Genomic DNA, 20,402 nt, shown 5'->3' with positions numbered 1-20,402 from the left:
GACCAGACTGAGGCCACCATGCAAAGAGCCAGAACTGGGCAGCTCTGTCAGGTGCTGTGCACCCAGGGCCTGGGGAGGCTTCCTGTCACCGTGTGCTGCTACTCGGAGTGGCCTGGCCTGTGAGACCTGCATTCCTGGAGGGCAGGGGCTGGGCCTTCCTCTCCTCTCATGACCTCAAGACGAGGCTGAGAACCCAACACGGAAATGGATTGATAGAGAGCTGGGAGATGTCTGAGCTCCTTGAGGCTGACTGAGAGAACCAGGTACACCACACTGCTCTCTCCTCTTGGGCATAAGCTGTTGCTGGGGCAATTTTATTGTTTTTATTATTTTTTTAAATTTCTTTATTGATTAAGGTATCACATATTTGTCCTCATTCCCCCATTCCCATCCCAAACCCCTCCCCACGTATGCCCCCACCCCACTGTTGTCCATGACCACTCGTTAGGCTCATATGGATGCACACAAGTCCTTTGGTTGATCTCTCCTTCTTATCCCCACCCTCCCCTACCTTCCCTCCGAGGTCCAATGATCTGATCTATGCTTCCTTGTCTCCGGGTCTGTTCTTGTTCATCAGTCTATGTTGTTCATCATTTCCCCTAGATGAGTGAGATCATGTACTACTGGAAATACACTTACAAGAACCGAAAATGAGACAAGCAATAATGGTTATGCTGAGAGGCAAATGAATCAGTCTGTAGTGAGTTTTTTTCTGGGGCTGAGGCAATTTTAGATGATCATAGTCACTCAACAATGTTAGGAAAGATGAGTGACTTTCTGCCCTATGGAGGCCCTGTGGCATTTAGCATGTTTGCCCAGACCCTTCACAGCCATGGTGTGGGGTGGTGCAGGGACAGTGACAGGCGACGTCTACCTACCCATCACTGAACCCCTACTGAATGGGCCAGGCCCCCTGCGGACATAATCTCCAGTGCCAGATTTAAAAAGAAAAAACTGAGGCTTAGGGAGTTAGGTGATTTGCCCAGGGAGTTTAGGCACTGGATGTTAGGTAAGCCAGGATTTTAACCCAACTTTGCCCAATGCTGATGCTCCAGCTCGATTACACGTAGCTACCCTTATTTTTTAAAGTAGTCTTTGAGATGTTACTTATTTTGGCACTGAGAAAGTCATTCCAGTTTTTTTACCATTAAAAATATTTTAATTGATTTCAGAGAGGAAAGGAGACTGAGGGAGAAATACAGACATTAATGATGAGAGAGAATCATCCATCAGCTGCCTCCTGCATGCCCTCTACTGGGGATCTCAACCCAGGCATGTGCCCTAAATGGGAATCAAACCATGACCTCCTGGTTCAGAGGTCGACACCCAGCCATTGAGCCACACCGGACAGGGTGTTTTATACCATTTTGATCTTTGCTACTCTTACGTTGCAGGGGCCATCAAAGCTGTTGTTTATCCATGTACCTCTGCAGTGGCCTTTGCTCAGAAGCAGTACACGCAAGGAGGAAGGAAGAAAGCAGGAAGGCAGGGATGAGGCTGGCTCCTCCTGGGGTTTACTGGCACTTTCTCGGGGTGCCCCACCCTTCCTCCAGCCCACAGCCCTGCCCTGCCCTGAGTCATCAAGCCCAGTGCTCTGGGGACAGCTAGGCCCTGTTCGTGCAGCCGGGTTCCTGCTCCGCAGCCAGGCTCACACCATCCTCCCACACGTCACCCAGGAAGTGCTTCACTTCCTCAAGGAATCCAACGGCCACTGCCAGGCAGGCTTCGTCCTGGGTGTGCGGTGTGCCCTGTCTCCCCTGCTAGACAGTCCCCTGGGGACAGTGTGAACCCCAAGAAGGAATATATCTACCAAGAAAGGCTCCCCATGGTAAACGGGGCCCAAATTCATAACCGGAGTCTAGCAAACCATATGGATGGAAGCTCCTCACACACTCCGCATCTCAGGGAAAAGCTGCAGACTGAGCTTGCAACCTCCAGCGCTGGGCTTCTGCTGAATCAACCTTGTTAAGGGCATTCCTGGTATAATATTGACCAATGGACTTAGAGACCTGACTGTCTCTAAGTGAGATCTGACTGTCTCTAAGTCCATTGGTCAACTGTGGAACTATATTTTCATTTGCATCTATACCGACCAATCAGAACTGCTTCACAACAGCCAATCAGAATGCATAGTTCTGACCAGTCAGGACTGTACTATTTGGACCAATCAGCTGTACAAAAGTAGACACTTTATTTGCATAACAATTGACCAAACTTTTAGCATCCAACAGAGGCTGAATTTCCCTGTTTGCAAACTACTGGCCTGAATGAAATTTCTCCTGTTCCACACCTCCCATTGATAATTTCTACTGACAACAGGGACCTTGCATTCTCCCATTTGCATGCTCATAAGCATCTATTGAGTCTTTGCAAAGAGTTCCCACAGTTTCCTGCTTCAATACTGCTTGGATGGAACCCATACTAGACCCCAACTCCAGCCTGCTGTTCAGAGCCAGCCTCTACCACCTCCCCACAGTGCCCTTGGACCACCCCAAGGCCCCCACTGATACCACCATGATAGCCTAGCCTCCCTCACAGGTGCAGCGGAACTACCACTAGCACTCAGAGGCTGCCATTAACTGCCAGGTCAACCTGGCACTCTATGCCTCCTATGGTCTACCTGTTCATGTCTTAACTACTTCAACCAATGGTGTGGCTTTGAATAACTTTGTCAAATATTTTCTTCACCAGCCTCATAAGGAGAAGGAACATGCTGAGAACCTGATGAAACTGCAGAACCAATGAGGTGGCTAAATAATCCTTCAGGATGTGAAGAAACCTGACAGTGACGACTGGATGCAATGGAGTGTGCGTTACACTTGGGAAAAGTGTGAGCCAGTCACTACCAGAATCCTACGAACCAGCCACTGACAAAAACAGCCCTCATTTATGTGACTTAATTGAGCCTCATTACCTGAATAGGATGAAATCTATCAAAGACTTGGGTGACCATGTAACCAACTTGTGCCAGATGGAGGCCCCCGAAATCTGACCTGGTGGAGAATCTCTTTGACAAGCACACCCCGAGAGACAGTGATGAGAGCTAAACCTTATGCTGGCTTCCCATTCCCACTGGGGTGACTTCCCTGGTCACCAAGACAGTGAAATCAAGTTGAGGTTGCCTTTACCTATCCTATAAGTTGTATCAAATAATCTATTTTTGTTCTTTTGTTTATATCATTCCTTCAAATAAAGTAATTTGGTAACAACTCCCCCCCCCCCCCAAAAAAAAAGCACCTACTGTGTGCCAAGAACACTGCTGGGCACCAGGATTCAATTGGGACTTATATACCCTGAGACCTCTGACTGTTTCACCGCCCTGATGTCCCTGGGTGTATCGCCCAGGCCTCCTCATGGCCCAGCAACTAGAGGAGTAATGTCTGGCACATCACAGAAACCCAGGCCACATCAATCCATGTCTGGACCTCCTGGGCCTCCTGGGCTCTCTAGGTGTGTGCCTGGTGCAGGGCTAGTCCCCACAGGGCGGTTTTGTAATGTAAAACTGGTAAGTGTAAGGTACTACTGGGTGCAGACCAGGCATGAGACCTTGAGAGCCACCCTGCAATTGTCTCCTCACTGATAACCCTCAGAGTGAAGTTTGGCCGTGAATAAGCTCCCTTCCTTTCCTTCCACTGGCTCCGTGACCCAGCCAGCCCTCCCCTCCACTCTGGTCTCTGTATCACAAAGGACTCGCGGCCTTAGTGGCAGGTGCCACTTCCCTGGAGCCTGTGGACTTCTCATCAGTTTCATCCTAGAGCCGTGACGGAAGCCTGAGACCTTAAACTGTAATGGTATAAGCCTTATTACCTTACTAAGGTAATTCACCTCATCCTCCAAAAACCCTATAAAATAGACATTGTTATTATCCTTATTTTATAGCTGTGGAAACTGAGGGTCATCCTGTTTTCGTAAATTAGTAAGTGATGGAATCATGATTTGAATCTACGGGTGTCTGTTCTAAGCCATCCCTCTCAGTTCCCTCTTAATTTCCACACTTCCCTGCCCTGCAGTTGTATTTGAGAAAGCCCCAGTCAACGGCATGATGTCCTCCCGCCCCGAATGGAGGGATGTTTGCTCACCAGAGAAGGAAATGGCCCCTGGTTAGTGGGTGGGGGCATCTGTGGGATTTTATGTTGGATTAAGATATTCTACTGTTGACTTAGAACATAAGCATCAGGCCTGGAGACTCCACCCTGTGAGAAGACAGTGAGGTGTCTCATCTAAAGTTCTTCCTGGTGGAAGTCCCCTGGGGAAGGTATGTGGTTCAGGGCCTGCAAAGCAGAGCTGCTGTGGGGGCCCAGGCTATGGAGAAGAGACCCTGGCGCCCTTAGTCTGAATGTTTAGAGGTTTTGGTGTCTACACTGGTGCTCCAAATCAGGAAGAGGCACATCACAGACACTCCAGAAGCTCAGGTCAGGAACTTGGAAAGCAAGTCCCTGGGATCAATTAGTCCCCCAGCGAAAAAGTGTCCTCTGATATACCAGCAGGTCACACTCCACTCTGTTCATTTTCCAGTGTCATCTCTGTCCGAACAGCCTTGTTACAGCCCCTATAAGGAAGGACTTTAAAAGATTGCATTTTTAAGATAATATTTTAAAATAAATAAACTTTTTAAAAGAATAGTTTGATATTTGCAGAAAAGTTGCAAAGATAAGTATAGAGGATTCTTGTACATCCTTCCTTTGTTCCTCTATTGTAATATATTTGTCACAACTGATGAACCAATATTGATATGCTATTATTACCTAACCCAAGTCCATACTTCATTTGGGTTTCTTTAGCTTTTCCTTAATGTGCTTTTTCTGTCCCACATGCCATATCACACGAATTATCATGCCTTCCTACCTTCTTTCTAGTCTGGGACAGTTGCTCAAACCCTCCTTGTTTTCGATGACCTTGGCAGTTTTGAGGAATATTGATCAGACAGTTTTAGACCATCTCTTTGTTTGTTTTTCTGATGTTTTCCACTTGATTAGATGAGATTTATGAGTTCTTGGGAGTAAGATCACACAGGTATAGTGACATTCTCGTCACCTCAGATCTAAAGTACATAAGATCAACGTGACTTACGGTTAATGCTAACCTGGATCACGTGGCTAAGGTGATGTTTGTCAGGTTTCTCCAGTGCTAAGTTACTAAGAGGATGCATTGTGCATCGCACCAACCGAAGTCACTAAGATGGGAGGGGCAGCAGCTCTGCAAGTCTGTCTGCCCAGTGGTCAGAATAGTAACCTGTGAGAGGCACCCACAAGGTGCAAGGAGAATCTCAGAGGGTAGCCCCTCTCAGCTTCAAAGATTTGGGGCTGTGCCCCACTTTAGCAAGAAGTAGGTCTCATTCATCTCAGTGTCCCCGAAACTTGTACTAGGCTATCTGTTGAATACATTGCACTTTTTCTTTTGCGAATGCAATTTATTTTATTGAGATGAAATGCACTGAACATAAAATTAACCATCTTAAAATGCACAATTCAGTGCCATTAATACATCCACAGTGTTGTTCAACCACCCCTTCTATCTAGTTTCAAAATATTATCATCATTCCAGAAGAAATCCCCATATTTGTTAAGCAGTCATTCACTATTCCCCTCTCCCCTTGGGCCCCGTACCTATTCTAGATATTTCATATAAATAAAATCATATGTGACCTTTTGTGTCTTGACTCCTTTTACATAGAATAAGGTTTTCAAGGTTTATCTGTATTTTAGCGTGTGTCAGAACTTCATTCCTTTGCAAAATATATATATATTTTTAAAATATATTTTTTTATTGATTTTTTTTACAGAGAGGAAGAGAGAGGGATAGAGAGTTAGAAACATCGAAGAGAGAGAATCATCGATCAGCTGCCTCCTGCACACCTCCCACCGGGGATGTGCCCGCAACCAATGTACATGCCTCCGACCGGAATCGAACCCAGGACCCCTCAGTCCGCAGACTGACGCTCTATCCACTGAGCCAAACCGGTTTCGGCAAAAAATATATTTTTTTATTGATTTCAGAGAGAAAGGGAGAGAGATAGATAGAAACATCAATGATGAGAGAGAATCTTCGATTGGCTGCCTCCTGCATGTCCCCTACTGGGGATCAAACTTACAACCCTGATTAGGAATCAAACCATGACCTCCTGGTTCAGGGGTCAGTGCTCAACCACTGAGCCATGCTGCCAGGCAGAACTTCATTCCTTTTTATGGCTCAGTAATATTCCATTATCCACATTTTGTTTCTTTTTTTTTTTTTTTAAAGCTTTTTAATTCATATATATATATATTGAATATTAATCAGCTGCCTCCTCCACACCCCCCAGTGGGGACCAAGCCCGAGCCCCGGGCATGTGCCCTGACTGGAAATCAAACTGGCAACCTTTCAGTGCATAAGACAATGCCCAGTCAACTGAACCACACCCACCAGGGTATACCTCACTTTGTTTAACCATTCATCCATTGATGGACATTTGGGTAGTTTCCACTTTGAGCTATTGTGAATAGTGTTGCTACAAATAATCATATATATAATGTATTTGTTTTAGTACCTGTTTTCAATTCTTTTGTGTGTATACCTGTGCATGATTGGATGTTTTAAGAAGGTGATTTCCTCAGAAGTTTTTAGGAAGCTGGTCAAACTTATGCAGGGGTTCTGGATTAGGGGATTTCTGCCTTGGGCCCAGTTCAGGTTACCATCTTACCAACAGGTTGTATAAAGACACGACACACATGTATCAAATTCACCCATGATAAAAAGCCAAGAGGGAGAGTTAAAAATCATAACGCAAATATATAAAGAGAGCAAAGTATCAAGTCTTACATTAGATTTCTTCAAATGATTGTTCAAGCACAGCATGTGGGAGAACTGGTTTACCAACAATTATGCAAAGAGAAGCTCAGAGTTTGAGCTGACCACAATCTCTACATGAGCCAAGGCACTGAGCGGCTACCAAAAAGGCAAAGGCAAATGTTGGCTGCATTAATAGAAGCATAGCATCCAGTACAGAGACGGTGATTGCTCTGCTCCGTTCCACACTCTGCCAGACCCACCTGGAGCTCTGCGGACTCTCTGGCATGCTGGGTATACTCTGGATCAAGAGAAAGTGACCGCACTACAGAGCCCTGGACACCAGGTCATGTGACAAGTGGGCAGAGGACTCAAATGTGGGTGGGACGGCTGAAGCAGGGCCAGTGTTGCTCAGGGTTGGCAGGACTGGCCCCTGGGGAAGAGGCTTCTTTTTTCTTTCTTTCTTTTTTCTTTTTTAAATATACTTTATTAATTTTTAAAGAGAGGAAGGGTGAGGGATAGAGAGTTAGAAACATTGATGAGAGAGAAACATTGGGGATATGCCCACAACCAAGGTACATGCCCTTGACCGGAATCGAACCTGGGACCCTTCAGTCTGCAGGCTGACGCTCTATCTACTGAGCCAAACCGGTTAGAGCAAAAAGGCTTTTTTTTTTTTTTTTTTTTTTTAAAGGTGGGATCTCCTTCCTTGTAGGTTTGGGTGTATGGAGTGAACAGGGGAAAGTTTCAGAAGGGCAGTGAGTGAGCCCAGGTGACTCTGGGGATCAGGTATGAGCCCTTGGATTTTTCAGTATTGTCTGAGGGGCAGAGAGGACAAAGAATGAACCTTGTGGCTTTTTTTTTTCATCTCCTCTTTCCCCTTCCCCTTCTTCTTCTTCACCTCTTCAGCTATTCCTCTCCTCCTCCTCCTCCTCCTCCTCCTCCTTCTCCTCCTTCTCCTCCTCCTCCTCCTCCTCCTCCTCCTTCTCCTCCTCCTCCTCCTTCTCCTCCTCCTCCTCTGTCCCTTCCTCCAGGTTGGCACCCAGCACCATCCTATCCTGGGAAGAGGCATCCAAGTCCCAACACAGGTTAAGGATTTTCATTAGAATAAAGGGCTGAAATCAACAGGGTAGGATTTAACTGGATAGGATTTTAAACCCAGGAAAATGCTTATGCTATTATGGTAAATGTAAATGGAAAAAAAAAAGTTGAGTATACAATTATATATCTATATAAAGTAAAATGCATAGAAAACTCTAGTATAAAATGCACCAAAATCTTAACAGCAGTTATCTGTGTGGATCCGGGCTGTCATAATTTTTTATTTTGTGTTTTCTATTTTTCAAAATGTCTGTAATGTAGAGGCATTATTTCTACAGTTGGGGGTGGGGAGGAAGCTTTGTTGTGAATGAATTTCATTGGAGTCGTTGTGGGGTGCAGTTTTCACATGTCCACTTCCGTCCCAGCTCTGTGTGGTAACACCCCCTCCCCCCCTATCTTGTCCCCACTCTCAGTGGTTCTTCTGGTCCCTGGACCTCCCCACACAGGGCCCTGTTCCCTGCAGGCACTTGGGATCTTGAGCAAACACATGACGTCTGCTTGAGGAGCTATACAAATAAGTGACTCTGGAGTAGGAAGCAGAGCCCTAGCTCACTCCCAGGTAGAAAAGACCGGAGGGGTGAGGAGGCCACAAGTTGGGTGCAGCCAGGGGTGCGGGGCCACGGCCAGGGTGAGCGGGCCTCTCCTCTCCCCGTGTCGCTGCAGCTGGCTAGCAGCCTGGATGCACCTGCGCTGGCAGGAAACACGGGCTGCCAGTGTGGGGGTTCTGAGGAGCTGGGGGCGGTGTGTGCAGCTCACGTGGTCTCCAGACATCACCATGTGAGAGCCTACCAGGGGTCGGCAACCTTTAAGACATAAAGAGCCACTTGGACCTGTTTTCAAAGGAAAAAAAAAAAACCTGGGAGCTGCAAAACCATTGCGACATTTAAAACAAATATAACACTGCATATATTGTTTCTTACCTTAATGCTATATACCGGATTGTGCAGAAAAAGGATTTTTTCACTTAACAAAAAGAGCAGCATGCGGCTCCGGAGCCGCAGGTTGCCGACACCTGAACTCTCTGAGCTCTCCCTAGTGCTGCCCTCAGCTGATCCTCGACACACATTCATTTAATCCACACACCTGGTAATGACCAGGTTGGCATCATTACCCATTTTTTTAAAAATCCGTTTTTATTGATTTTAGAGAGAGAGGAAGGGGAAGGGACAGAGGCATAGAAACATCAATGAACATCGGTAGGCTGCCTCCTGTCGGGGATGGAGCCTGAACCGGGCACGTGCCCTGACGGGGAATCTAACCGGTGACCTCTTGGTGCATGGGTTGATGTTCAAACACTGAGCCACGCCGGCCGGGCATCATTACCCATTTTAACTACAAGAAAGCTGAAGCTCAGAAAGATGAAGCACCGGTCGCCTAGCTGGTACACAGCAGCGGTGCTCTTAACCACCTCAAAGGAGTCTACACACTTCAGTGTTCTGCTTGGTCAATGGCCTATGTCTTGTCCTTGAAGTTCATGTGGTCCCACCGATGGTTCGGTTATTGCCTGTGATGACACTTTAACTGTGGCCTTGGAGAAAGAGCCTCTTGCTCGCTTCCTCATCTCTCAAGAATGGCAGAATGCTGGAGGTGTCAGCTGCAGAGACCTCTCCCTCCCACCCCAAACCGTGGCTCTAGTGGGTCCTTCTGGGCCCCGGAGGCAGGTGGCGTCTCTGTGGCCTTGAAGATAGAGAGCGTGACCCTCCCACCGCCCTGCCAGAAAGTCTCACAGGCAGGTCTCAGGCCCCAGGCGGGGTGAGTTCCTGTTGCCAAGGGCATTGTGATTAGAGCTGGACAGGACAATTGGAACGCCACAGAAGGGCAGTTAAAGGGCACGCCCACGGAGGGCCTTTCCACCCGCCAATCCTAAGGTTCTACAATTCCAAGACTCAGATATTGACGGGGGGAGTGGCGGGGCAGGGGGAGCTGGTGCCTTCTCCCACTTGGTCTGATGCTTTCAGAGCCTCGGCTCATGAACTCAGGATTGTAGCCATAGGTGTCCTCACCACATGCCAAGAAGGGGACTTGTGTGGCTCTTGGTGGACCTTCTCCTGAGGGCGGGAGAAACTAGCCCCTGCGGGCCAAGCACAGCTCTCTCTGAACTGACTCTAGAAACATTTACTCTGCTGTGCTGGGGAGAAGGGTGGCCTGGGCTGTGTGCTGGGGGTGCAGAAGGGGAGCACCCAGTCTGAGGCAGAGAGACCCAGGGCCAGGGGCTTGACGCTAAGGCAGAGGGACATAGAAGGCATGCAGGAGCCAGAGGAAGGAACCCTCACTTTGCAGAGCTGGTCCTTTCCTCCCTCCAGTTCCAGGAAGGACCTCCAATAAATAACCTGAGGGGCCCACCCGGGTGGCCTCAGAATAGCCAACGGTATGCTGAGTCTGCCTGCTGCCCAGGACACACCGAGTCACGGCATCCCAACTCCAGTTGCTGGGCCTTGGGAGAGAGCCACGGCTGCCTCATGTGGCCCGTTGGGTAACTGAGAAGCAGCTAACGGTTTGTGGGTATTGAGTAACTGCTGGGCTTCCTGAAACTTCAAGTTTCTTTTTGGACCACTCCCCATCTTCCTCTTTCAGAATCAAGTGGGGGCTTCCCATTTATCTATGCATTCACTAGTTATGTGCTTACCGCCTCCCCCGCTCCTTCCTGTCCAGCCTGGAGGATTCAGAGTGACATCCATGGGGTCCTGCCCTCCTGGGCTTTCTGGCTCAGACAATGCTACCACAATCTGCTCCTGCAACCACGGCAGAAATCTTGGTCTCAGACTCCTCCCTCCCACCCCCTCACATTCTCCCTTCTGTTTTTCTGCACTTCCCCCGTCACATCACTTATCATCTTTTATCGTAAAACTCTAATTGTCCGTCTTCCCCTTCTGAACTCAGTGAAGGCAGGGGCTGTGTGTGTCTTGTTTCCTCCTGTATTCCTGGCACCTGGCATAGTGTCTGCCACTTAGTAGATGCTCATTAAACACTGTATGAATTAGTAGGTCCCTTTCATTTCATTTCCTTAATATTTCCTGGAGCCATACCCTCCTCCCCTTCCCCAGCCACGGCCTTTGCTCAGATTTCATCCTTCATCCTGACCGAGCTGCCCGCCTCATCTCCCCTATTCAATTTATTTCCCACACCATAGCCAGAGAGCTAATTCCAAAGTGCCCGTCCACCCTAGTCACAACCCTTCCAGACCCCCCATCGCTCACAGGAACAAGGCTACATTTTGGGGATCAAGAAGGAAGTTATAGCAGACATGACTAAACAGCCCGCTGTAAAAATGATCAGGGAAATATGCAACAATACAAAAAACTTGCGGTGATACTATATCAACTGAAGATAAGAGAAGGTCACAAGGCAAAATGCCAGGAGGAATGGCACTAACTGGCTGGTACAAGGGAAGAGATTGAGAAACACATTCCGGGATGACACACTGCCTGCTCCTCCCTCTGGAACAGAACAGCATGCGTCATACTGTCATTAACTGTCCATGTGCTCACCCTCTATACTGCAAGGCCCTTCAGGAAAAAGGCCGTATTTCATTTATCTTGGTGTCTCTGGCACCTAGCACAGGACTTGGCATATATAGGCACTCAGTAACTATGTGTTGAATGAATGGGTCAGAGGATTTAATGAATGAAGAATCAATGGTTCCAGAACAGATAAAACAGAGTAATCCCCTCTGCCTCCTCGTCTCTCAGGGACCCAGGGCAGCACTCACTAGGAGGACCTCTGGCCACACCCAAGAACACAGGATTGTCTTCCAAGCCAGAGTGGTTGAGGGCATGGATCCTGGGGCCAAAAAGCTTAGGCTCTAGATAGAATGCCGGTTCCATCAGATGTTAGCTGTGTGCGCTTGGGCAAGTAACCTGGCCTCTCTCTACCTCACCTTTGGCATCTGGAAATAGTAATAGTACCAATCTTAAAGAGTTGTTATGAGAACTAAATGTACATGTGTGTATAAATTTAGTGCAGAATAGTATATATATATATATATATATATATATATATATGCACATTCACAAATATATATATAAAAATAAATTTACATGTATACTATATATGCTATGTAGCATAGTTTTTAAATATAGTACATAGAGAGACAGACAGACATGTAGAACAGTTTACTTGTCAGCTGTTACTGATGACAACAGAGATAATTCCCTAGTCCATCCCATCAGCTTTTCTTTTTCTGTGTCTACACCATCTGTCTAGTGGTGGAATTGAGAGTTCCGCCATTAGTAAGCAATGCATCATAAAGTGGAGAGGTGAGGAGGTGGTGCCTGGTTTGGCTTTATTTCTGCGTGGTTGAGTGAACAAAACAATCAACAGGGAACCCGTGAAAAGGTCCTGTACACTCAAGGAGGAAGAAAATTGTTCTGGAGATTCAAATGAAGAGCTTATTATCTCTGAAATGATCTTTTTTAAAGAAACAGAATAAAACTCAAAATCATCCATTTGGTATTCTTAAAACAAGCATGCACCCCAGGAAGCGTTAGTGTAGTGGTTATCTGCTGGGTGCTTTCCAGGTAGACAAAAGATGTGAATAGAAATGGAAATGCCAATAGCTCTCAAACATGGGAAAGGATGCTTCATCTCACTCGTAAGAGAAATGCAAACCAAAATACAGCTAGACATGATTTTTCAACTATCAGAAATCCAAGAGTTTAATATCACAGGTTGTGAGGCCCTTGTGAAATCCATTGCAGGGATTTTAAATCCATGTTGGGATTTTACTTTGAAAAATCCCCCCTTCCCCTCCTCTCAGCAATGTTGTTTAGCTGCAATTTTCTCCAGTCAACTGCAGTGGTGGCCCTGACTGGCTGAAGTCTGCTAAATTTCTCACCATCTAGAGGAGATCATAAAAAATTATTGGGCAAGCTACTTAGCACTCTGAGCTTTGTTTTCTCGTCTGTAAAATGCCACAATAATAGAGACTCAGGGAAAGCAGCCAGCTCAGTGTCTAGTACAGTGTTTCCCAACCTTCTCTCATGATGAGAATCACCTGGTGGAGTTGTTAAAACACAGATTCCTGAATCCCAACTAAGAAGTGCTAAACTAGAATTTTTGGGAACATATAGGTAAAATTGTATACTTAACTAGTGCTCTAAGACAGATGTTATATACAGAGCACTAAGTTAGGTATGCAATTTTACCTATATGTTCTCAAAAATTCTAGTTTAGCACTTCTTAGTTGGGATTCAGGAATCTGTGTTTTAACAACTCCACCAGGTGATTCTCATCATGAGAGAAGGTTGGGAAACACTGGTCTAGCACCTATTCAAAAAGTGACACCTTTTCTTAATTTTGGTAATTGGATACCTAGCAATTAAAATATATGTGCTTGATCTAATCTAAAGGTTTATGGAACCACAGACTAGAGTTCTACTTTCTCAACCGTTACAGAAGATAAAAACAAGAAAAATGTAAACTGGATAGCAAAGAACAAAAAACCTTTTTGAAAAAAATGACAGAAAACTTTCCCCAGCTGGTGAAAGAAATAACAAGTCCAGGAAGCGTAGAGAGTCCCAAACAAGAGGAACCCAAAGAGTCCCACACCAAAACACATCAAAATTAAAATGGCAAAGATTAAAGACAAAGATAGAATCTTAAAAGCAGCAAGAGAAAAGCCATTAGTTGCCTATCAGGAGCACCCATACAACTGTCACCTGATTTCTCAACAGAAACTTTGCAGGCTAGAAGGGAATGGCAAGAAATATTCCAAGTGGTGAGTAGCAAGGACCACAACTGAGATTACTCTAACCAGCAAAACTACCATTTCGAATGGAAGGTTAATAAAAACTTCACAGACAAGAAAAAGCTAAAGGAGTTCATTACCACCAAACCAAGACTACAATAAATGTTAAAGGGTCTTCTTTAAGAAGAAGAGCCCTAGCCAGATTGGCTCATTGGATAGAGCATCAGCCCATGAATCAAATGGGGATCCCGGGTTCGATTTCAGTAAAGGGCACATTCCTTGGTTGCAGGCTTGATTCCCAGCCCTGGTGGGGGCACCTACAGAAGGCAACCAATGTGTCTCCCTCACATTGATGTTTCTCTATCTCTCCCCTTTCCTTCCACTCTCTCTTAAAAAAAAAAAAATCAGTGGAAAAATATCCTTGGGTGAGGATTAGTAACAACAAAAAATTTAAAGGTTAAAAATGTGAATGAAATGGCAACAAATACATACCTATCAACTACTGAATCTAAAAATCAAAGTAAATGAACAAGAAATCTAATGAACAAAATAAACTGATGAATAAAATAGAACCAGAGGCATGGAAACATGGAATAGACTGAAGAATCACAGATGAAAGGTGGGGAGAGGAGGCAGAAAGAGATTAACTTATATTCAGTCCTGGCCGGTTTGGCTCAGTGGATAGACCATCAGCCTGCGGACTGTGGGGGTCCCAGGTTCGATTCTGGTCAGGGGCACATGCCTGGGTTGTGGGCTGAGTTCCCAGTAAGGGGTGTCTGCAGGAGGCAGCCAATCAATGATTCTCTTTCATCATTAATGTTTCTGTTTCTCTCTTCCTCTCCCTTCCTCTCCGAAATCAATTTAAAAATATATTTTAAAAAAGAACTTTTATTCATATATGCATAACCCATGGACACAGACAATAGGGTGGTGAAGGCCTGGAGTTGGGTGGGATCCCAGTGGAGGGGGCAAGAGGGAGTGAAAAGGGGGAAGACATCTATAATACTCTCAATAATAAAGATTAAATAAATACATACATACTTAAAAACAACAATAAGGAAGCATAAAGAAAAAGAAGTAAAACAAGACTACATCACATATTAAACAGATACAAATAAATTAAGCTATGTTATTGTCAAACAAACTAAAAAGAGAGTCTGGAGGCGTTGGCTAGAAATAAAGGATAATGATTCAGTCAAAGGTTGTAAGGTTTGCAAACTGGAAATGCAACTAGGCAATATCTAAAAGTGTTCTGAATGAGAAAGAAAAGCTGGGGGTTCTTATAGTAGAATCAGTCCTACATTCTTAGCTTCTGGATTGTTCTGAGATGGTCATCGTCCAGATGACCGGTGGGCTGGAGAGTGGCTGTCAGGTGGTATGGATAATCAACATTCCTTTCTTACCCCTTTTAGGGAGTCAGCAGAGGGTTATCTAGATGTACTCGTATATCCAGGCATTGACACAAGACTGGAAAGTTCAAAAGTTTAAGTTCTTAGGCTAGTTAAAACAAGAATAGAATCTTTCCTCATACCTCAGCCTAGTTGATTCCAATAACTTAGCAGCTTGACTATAGCGACTTCATTTTATTCTTCACTCTATTCCTCTCTATTGAAGGCAACAATTCTCAGATTTTCAGGTTGAAAAACAAAATTCAACTAGACCATATGCGGCTTACAAGAAATACTTAAAAGTAACACAGACATGTAAAAATTGAGATGTAATAATATTAAAAGAAAACATAGGGAAGGGATCTTGGAGTAGTCAAGACCTTCTTAGTTATGGCTCAAAAAATCCAGAAGCCATAAGAGAAAAGATTGATAAATTCACCGCTGAAAAATAAAAACTTCTACATTAAAAAAAATCATAAAAGCCTGGCTTTGGCCGGGTAACTCAGTGGTTAGAGCTAAGGTTGTGGGTTCCATCTCCGGTCAGGGCATATACAAGAAGCAATCAATGAATGCATAGCAGAACAACAAATCTCTCTTTCTCTCTCAATTAAAAAAAAAAAATAAGGAAAGTCAAAATAAAAATGATAAACTGGGAAAAAATAATTTTTAATTTTAAATTCTGGTAACATGCAGAGGGATAATCCAAAATATTAAAAGTTAACAGGAATCAGTAAGTCCCATGACCTAACAGAAAAATGCCCAAAGGATATAATAGAAAAGAAAATGCAATGGATCTCAAATGGCTCTTCTGTTATGAAAAGATGCACTCAAAATACAAGAAATACAAATTCAAACTGCACTTAGCTATGGCTTTTCACCTATCAGATTGGCAAAATTCCAGAAATGTAATCTCACAGGGTAGAGTGAGACTGTGGAGAAACAGGTTCTCTCATATTGATGGGAAGTAACCTGGTACAACCCCAATAGCGGGCAATTTGGCAGTTGTTATCCAATTTACAAATACACAATCCTTTTGATCTAATAATAATATTTCTCTCCTAGCCGGCGTGGCTCAGTAGTTGAGTGCCGACCTATGAACCAGAAAGTCACAGTTCAGTCCCCACTCTCCATCCCCAAAGTGAGGCCTGTAGGATCAACGATGTTTCTGTCTCTCTCTCTCTCTCTCTCTCCCATTCCCTTTCTTTCTGAAATCAATAAAAATATATATTTTTTAAAAAGAATAATATTTCTGTGATATTTCCTACATGGACAAAAAGTATTTTCATGGCACTCATTGTAGCATTATTTATACTAGCAAAACTGGCAACAACCCAAATGTTCACCAATAGAGGACAGGTTCAGTACATTATAGTATATCGGTACAATGGGATACTATCCAGCCCCTAAAAAGAATGAGGAAGCTTTCAACATATCAATTTAGAAAAATCCCCAAGATACAATTATGTCACAAAATGCAAAGTCATATGTATAGTATGCTACATTTTTGTGTTTAAAAAAACAGTGTAGAAATATTTGTACTTGCACAAAGAAATTCAAGATACACAAGAAACAAAACAAACAAACAAAAAAAAAAAAACCTACCTTCCAGCTTAGGATGTGAAAGGAAGAGTGGGAACTGGGTAGAGAAATGGGGAGAGATTTTATAGACAAAGCTATATTAGGTAAGTGCAAAGTAGGAGATGGTAATAGTGATATAAGAAATAATAAAAATTGTGGCTAAGAGCATTAAATGGAACAAAAGGGGGATACTTTTGTTACTTAAAAATATATAATCCAGCCCAGCTGATGTGGATCAGTATGTTGGCCCATGAACCAGGAGGTCACGATTCGATTCCTGACTAGGGAACATGCCCAGGTTTCAGGCTTGAATCCCAGTACAGTGCATGTAGGAGGCAGCTGATCAATGATTCTCTCTAATCTCTCCCTCTTTCTTCCTCTCTGAAATAACTAAAAATATATTTAAAAAATAAAATAAATCCTAAAAAATAAAATATACACAAACTATAGACTGTAAATAAACCAATGTCCCCTACATATCTATATATACAAAAGCCCAACAACCAGAACAGTGGAACAACCAGAACAACTAAATGGCCGGTGGCTATGCACTGCGGCACCTAACCAGCCTGATCTGGGCTTGGATCGGCCTCCCCACCCCTGATTGGTCCCTCAACCTCGATCAGCCAACTACCCATGGACCCTCCCCCCAGATGGGGCCCCATTGAGGTGGGCCAGCCAGACTCCACCTGTGCACAAATTCGTGCACCGGACTTCTAGTCTACAATAAGACTCCAGTAAGAAAAAAAAGCATGAGCAAACATAGGGGTGTGTGTGAAAGAATTGATTGGTTTAGAGAACGGGGAGCTGTCCCACATGACTAGGGTGTGGAGGGCTGATGGTTAGTAGGGCTTTTGGGGCAGGTCACCAGGGCCTTGAGTGACACAATAAGAGCTTATGCTTCCTCCTCCTGTGGATGATGGAGAGTAGCCAGAAGTTTCTGAGCAGGATTGTGAGGTTGGGACTGTCACATGATCAATGTCACCAGAAAGGAGACCTGGCCCTGAACGGGTCTGCCTAGGGCGAGCTGGTAGGGTGTGGGCTCTTGACTTCATGCAGGACAAATTTCACAACATTGAGTCCAGGTGAATTTTTGAGGAAGTTCATTGAAGCTGGGGACAGTGAAACAAGAAAGGGCTGGGGAAGTGAGTCTAGGCGGGACTGCTTAGGCTCACTAAGAAGTCAGGGAAAACGAGGGACTGGGGACAGGCTCAGGACAAACTGCCCATTGCTGCCTGGTTGAAAGCCTCGTGGGGTCCCTTGGAGTTTGGGAGATACACCCTGGGGGTGGGGGGGGGGGAGTGGGGAAGGGGAGCCTGCTCCTGGGAGGGTGGGCGGTTGCTGATCCTTTGTCTTGAGGCTTTTATCTCTCTGTTGCAGGCAGGAATCTTAGGGGAGACCTCAGGGGAGGGTTTCAACAGAATAGCCATCCGTTTTCTAGGTGTGGCCTTCAGGGTTGTGGCCTCCACTGATTGGTCAGAGTCAGGCAGGGGGGTCCTCAGTCATTGCAGCTGGTCCTGGTGTAGCCCACCGAGTTTTGCTGCTTTTCTGAGTCTGGAGCTGAAATACAGCTGAGGCCTAGATGTTACTTCTAGGGAGGTGACCTTCTGTATCTGCTGGGAATCGCTCTGTCAGTTTGTTCAGCTCTCTAGTCCACTTGTCCTCGCTCACTGGCCTGGCTCAGCCAGCTGCCTGAGCCCCACACTCACTGAGGAGGGGGAAAGAGGGGTGGCTACAGGCACGAGGGGGCATTCCTTAAGCTGGCGGGCTCCTAGGAGGAGCTGGAGAGGGGTGGTGTGGATAGTGCTGGCTCTGGAGGCCTGGGGCTGGGGTAAGGGGTACAGCCCTGAGTCCGTTTCTCCTCCTCAACCCATTTCTTACTTCCTTCATGCCATCTCCTCACCCCCATTGTGACCAGGGAGGGACTGAGAGGCAGCTCCTGGCACCTCCCCAGTCACCACGGCCTTTTCTACCCACCCTCTGGCCCAGCCCCCGCAGGGGCCTCTGCGGGCAGGCCTTTGTGTGTGCACAGTGGCCCTCTTGTCCTGAGCAGCATTCCCCCCACCCCACCCACACACGCCTCCCTCCCGCCCGTCACTCGTTCTTTCTCTCTTTCTTTTTGCGCGTGTTACAAAAAAACACCAGGCACAAGGGGCAGGTCTCTAATCTTGGTTTCCCCCCATGGAGTCTCCGAGCAAGTCGTTTTGCTTCTCTGAGCTGTAGTTTTAAGTCTGTGAGAAGGAGCTGGGCGAGAAATCAAACTTCTGGAAAGACTGGGTCTGCTACCCCATACTGAGACCTAAGTAACAAACGATGTCCACGGGGACCCCTACCTAACTCTCACGCTGTCCACCGGACCTCCTGCTTCCATCTCCAACCTCATCCTCACCGCTGCCCGGCCAGGGGGGCGTCATTCTCCCGCTTGACATTTGAGGAGGCCAAGGCCTGTGACCCCGGCTGGCTTGATGGGTGTGTGTGGCTTGCACAGTGACACAGGCCCCGCACGCTGAAGGCCCTGCACTTGATTTAATGCTCTGCTATCCAGTCTCGAAATTCTTACTAGTTTGTTTTTGTTTGTTTGTTTTTTTAACAAGGGACCGACATTTTCATTCTATTCTGGGTCCCACAATGTCTGCGGCCGGCCCCGCGTGTGGAGAGATGGGGCCGAGGTCTGCCTCAAAGCTGCCTCCCTCTCCTGGGTGCTGCGTTCCGGTTCCGGTGTGCTAAGAGTCAGAGCTTCCAGGCTGCGTCTGGCATCAGAGGCCTGGCTGCTCCCTGGGAAACATGAGGAGCACAGTTCCCGGCCGGTGAGGGAGGCAGGATGCTTCGGGCCTCCAGAGAGCGAGCGAGGCAAGGCTGTTGGAGCCAGCCCAGCCCCGTGTAACCGGAACCCCAGGTGGATCTAACGCCATGTCTCAGCGTCACACTCCGGGAGCTCAGCAGGGCCTTCCTTCCAAGCAGGCTGCAGCTCCAGGGCCCGGAGGCCTACCGCAGACTCACTGTGTGACTTGGGATAGCAACACCCCCTTTCTGAACGTTAGTTTTCCCGTATGTAAGATGGTAGTGACAGCACCTACCTCACAGGGTTCTGATAAAGATTACGAGATACATGGACATAATGACTCGCACAAAGAAAGTGATCAGAGAACCCAGAAATCGACCCAAGCCATTATGCTCAATTAATATTTGACAAAGGAGAAAAGAGCATACATGGAGTCAAGAGAGTCTCTTCAATAAATGGTGTTGGGAATATTGGATGGATACATGCAAAAAAAAAAAAAAAGAAAGAAAGAAACTAGACCACAACTTACACCATACATAAAAATAAACTCAAACTGGATAAAGGACTTAAATGTAAGGCGAGAAACCATAACAATCTTAGAAGAAGCCATAGGCAGCAAAGTAGCAGACATTTGTCAAAGCAATATCTTTACTGATACAGATCCTAGGGCAATGGAAACTAAGGAGAAAATGAACAAATGGGATTACATCAAAATAAAATGCTTTGCACAGCAAAAGAAACCATCCACAAAACAACACGAAAACCCACTGCATGGGAGAACATATTCGCCAATGTTATCTCCACAATTTATAGGGAACTCATACAACTTAACAAAAGGAAGATAAGCAATCTAATCAGAAAATTAGCAAAGGACCTAAGCAGACACTTTTCGAAAAGAGGACATATGAAGGCCAACAGACATATGAAAACATGATCAAAGTCACTAATTATCTGAGAGATACAAATCAAAACGACAATGTGGTACCATCTCACAACTGTCAGAATGGCTCAACAACAAATCAACAAATGACAAGTGCTGGAGAGGATGTGGAGAAAAAGGAACCCTCCTGCACTGCTGGTGGAATGCAGACTGGTGCAGCCA

The 20,402-nt window shown here is 45.7% G+C and overlaps 1 protein-coding gene and 1 pseudogene across 2 annotated transcripts in view; both read left to right on the top strand.

Moving 5' to 3' along the window:
- Positions 1–2,409: 2,409 nt before the first annotated feature.
- LOC311627651 (ferritin heavy chain-like) lies at positions 2,410–3,123 on the top strand (annotated as a pseudogene). The gene is made up of 2 exons: positions 2,410–2,475; positions 2,527–3,123. The product of its transcript is annotated as a ferritin heavy chain-like (transcript).
- Positions 3,124–13,105: 9,982 nt separating this feature from the next.
- Positions 13,106–20,402, top strand: part of P2RY6 (pyrimidinergic receptor P2Y6) — an 89,476-nt gene continuing 82,179 nt past the window's right edge. Inside the window, exon 1 of the mRNA XM_084893426.1 lies at positions 13,106–13,122. The gene's annotated coding sequence lies outside the window, so the exon portion shown is untranslated. The remainder of the gene's footprint in view (positions 13,123–20,402) is intronic.

This window comes from Pipistrellus hanaki, assembly GCF_964339955.1.
Source record: "Pipistrellus hanaki genome assembly, chromosome: 9".
Classification (NCBI taxonomy): domain Eukaryota; kingdom Metazoa; phylum Chordata; class Mammalia; order Chiroptera; family Vespertilionidae; genus Pipistrellus; species Pipistrellus hanaki.
The sequence above is the reverse complement of the archived record's forward strand: the minus strand, read 5'-3'. Positions and strand labels throughout refer to the sequence as shown.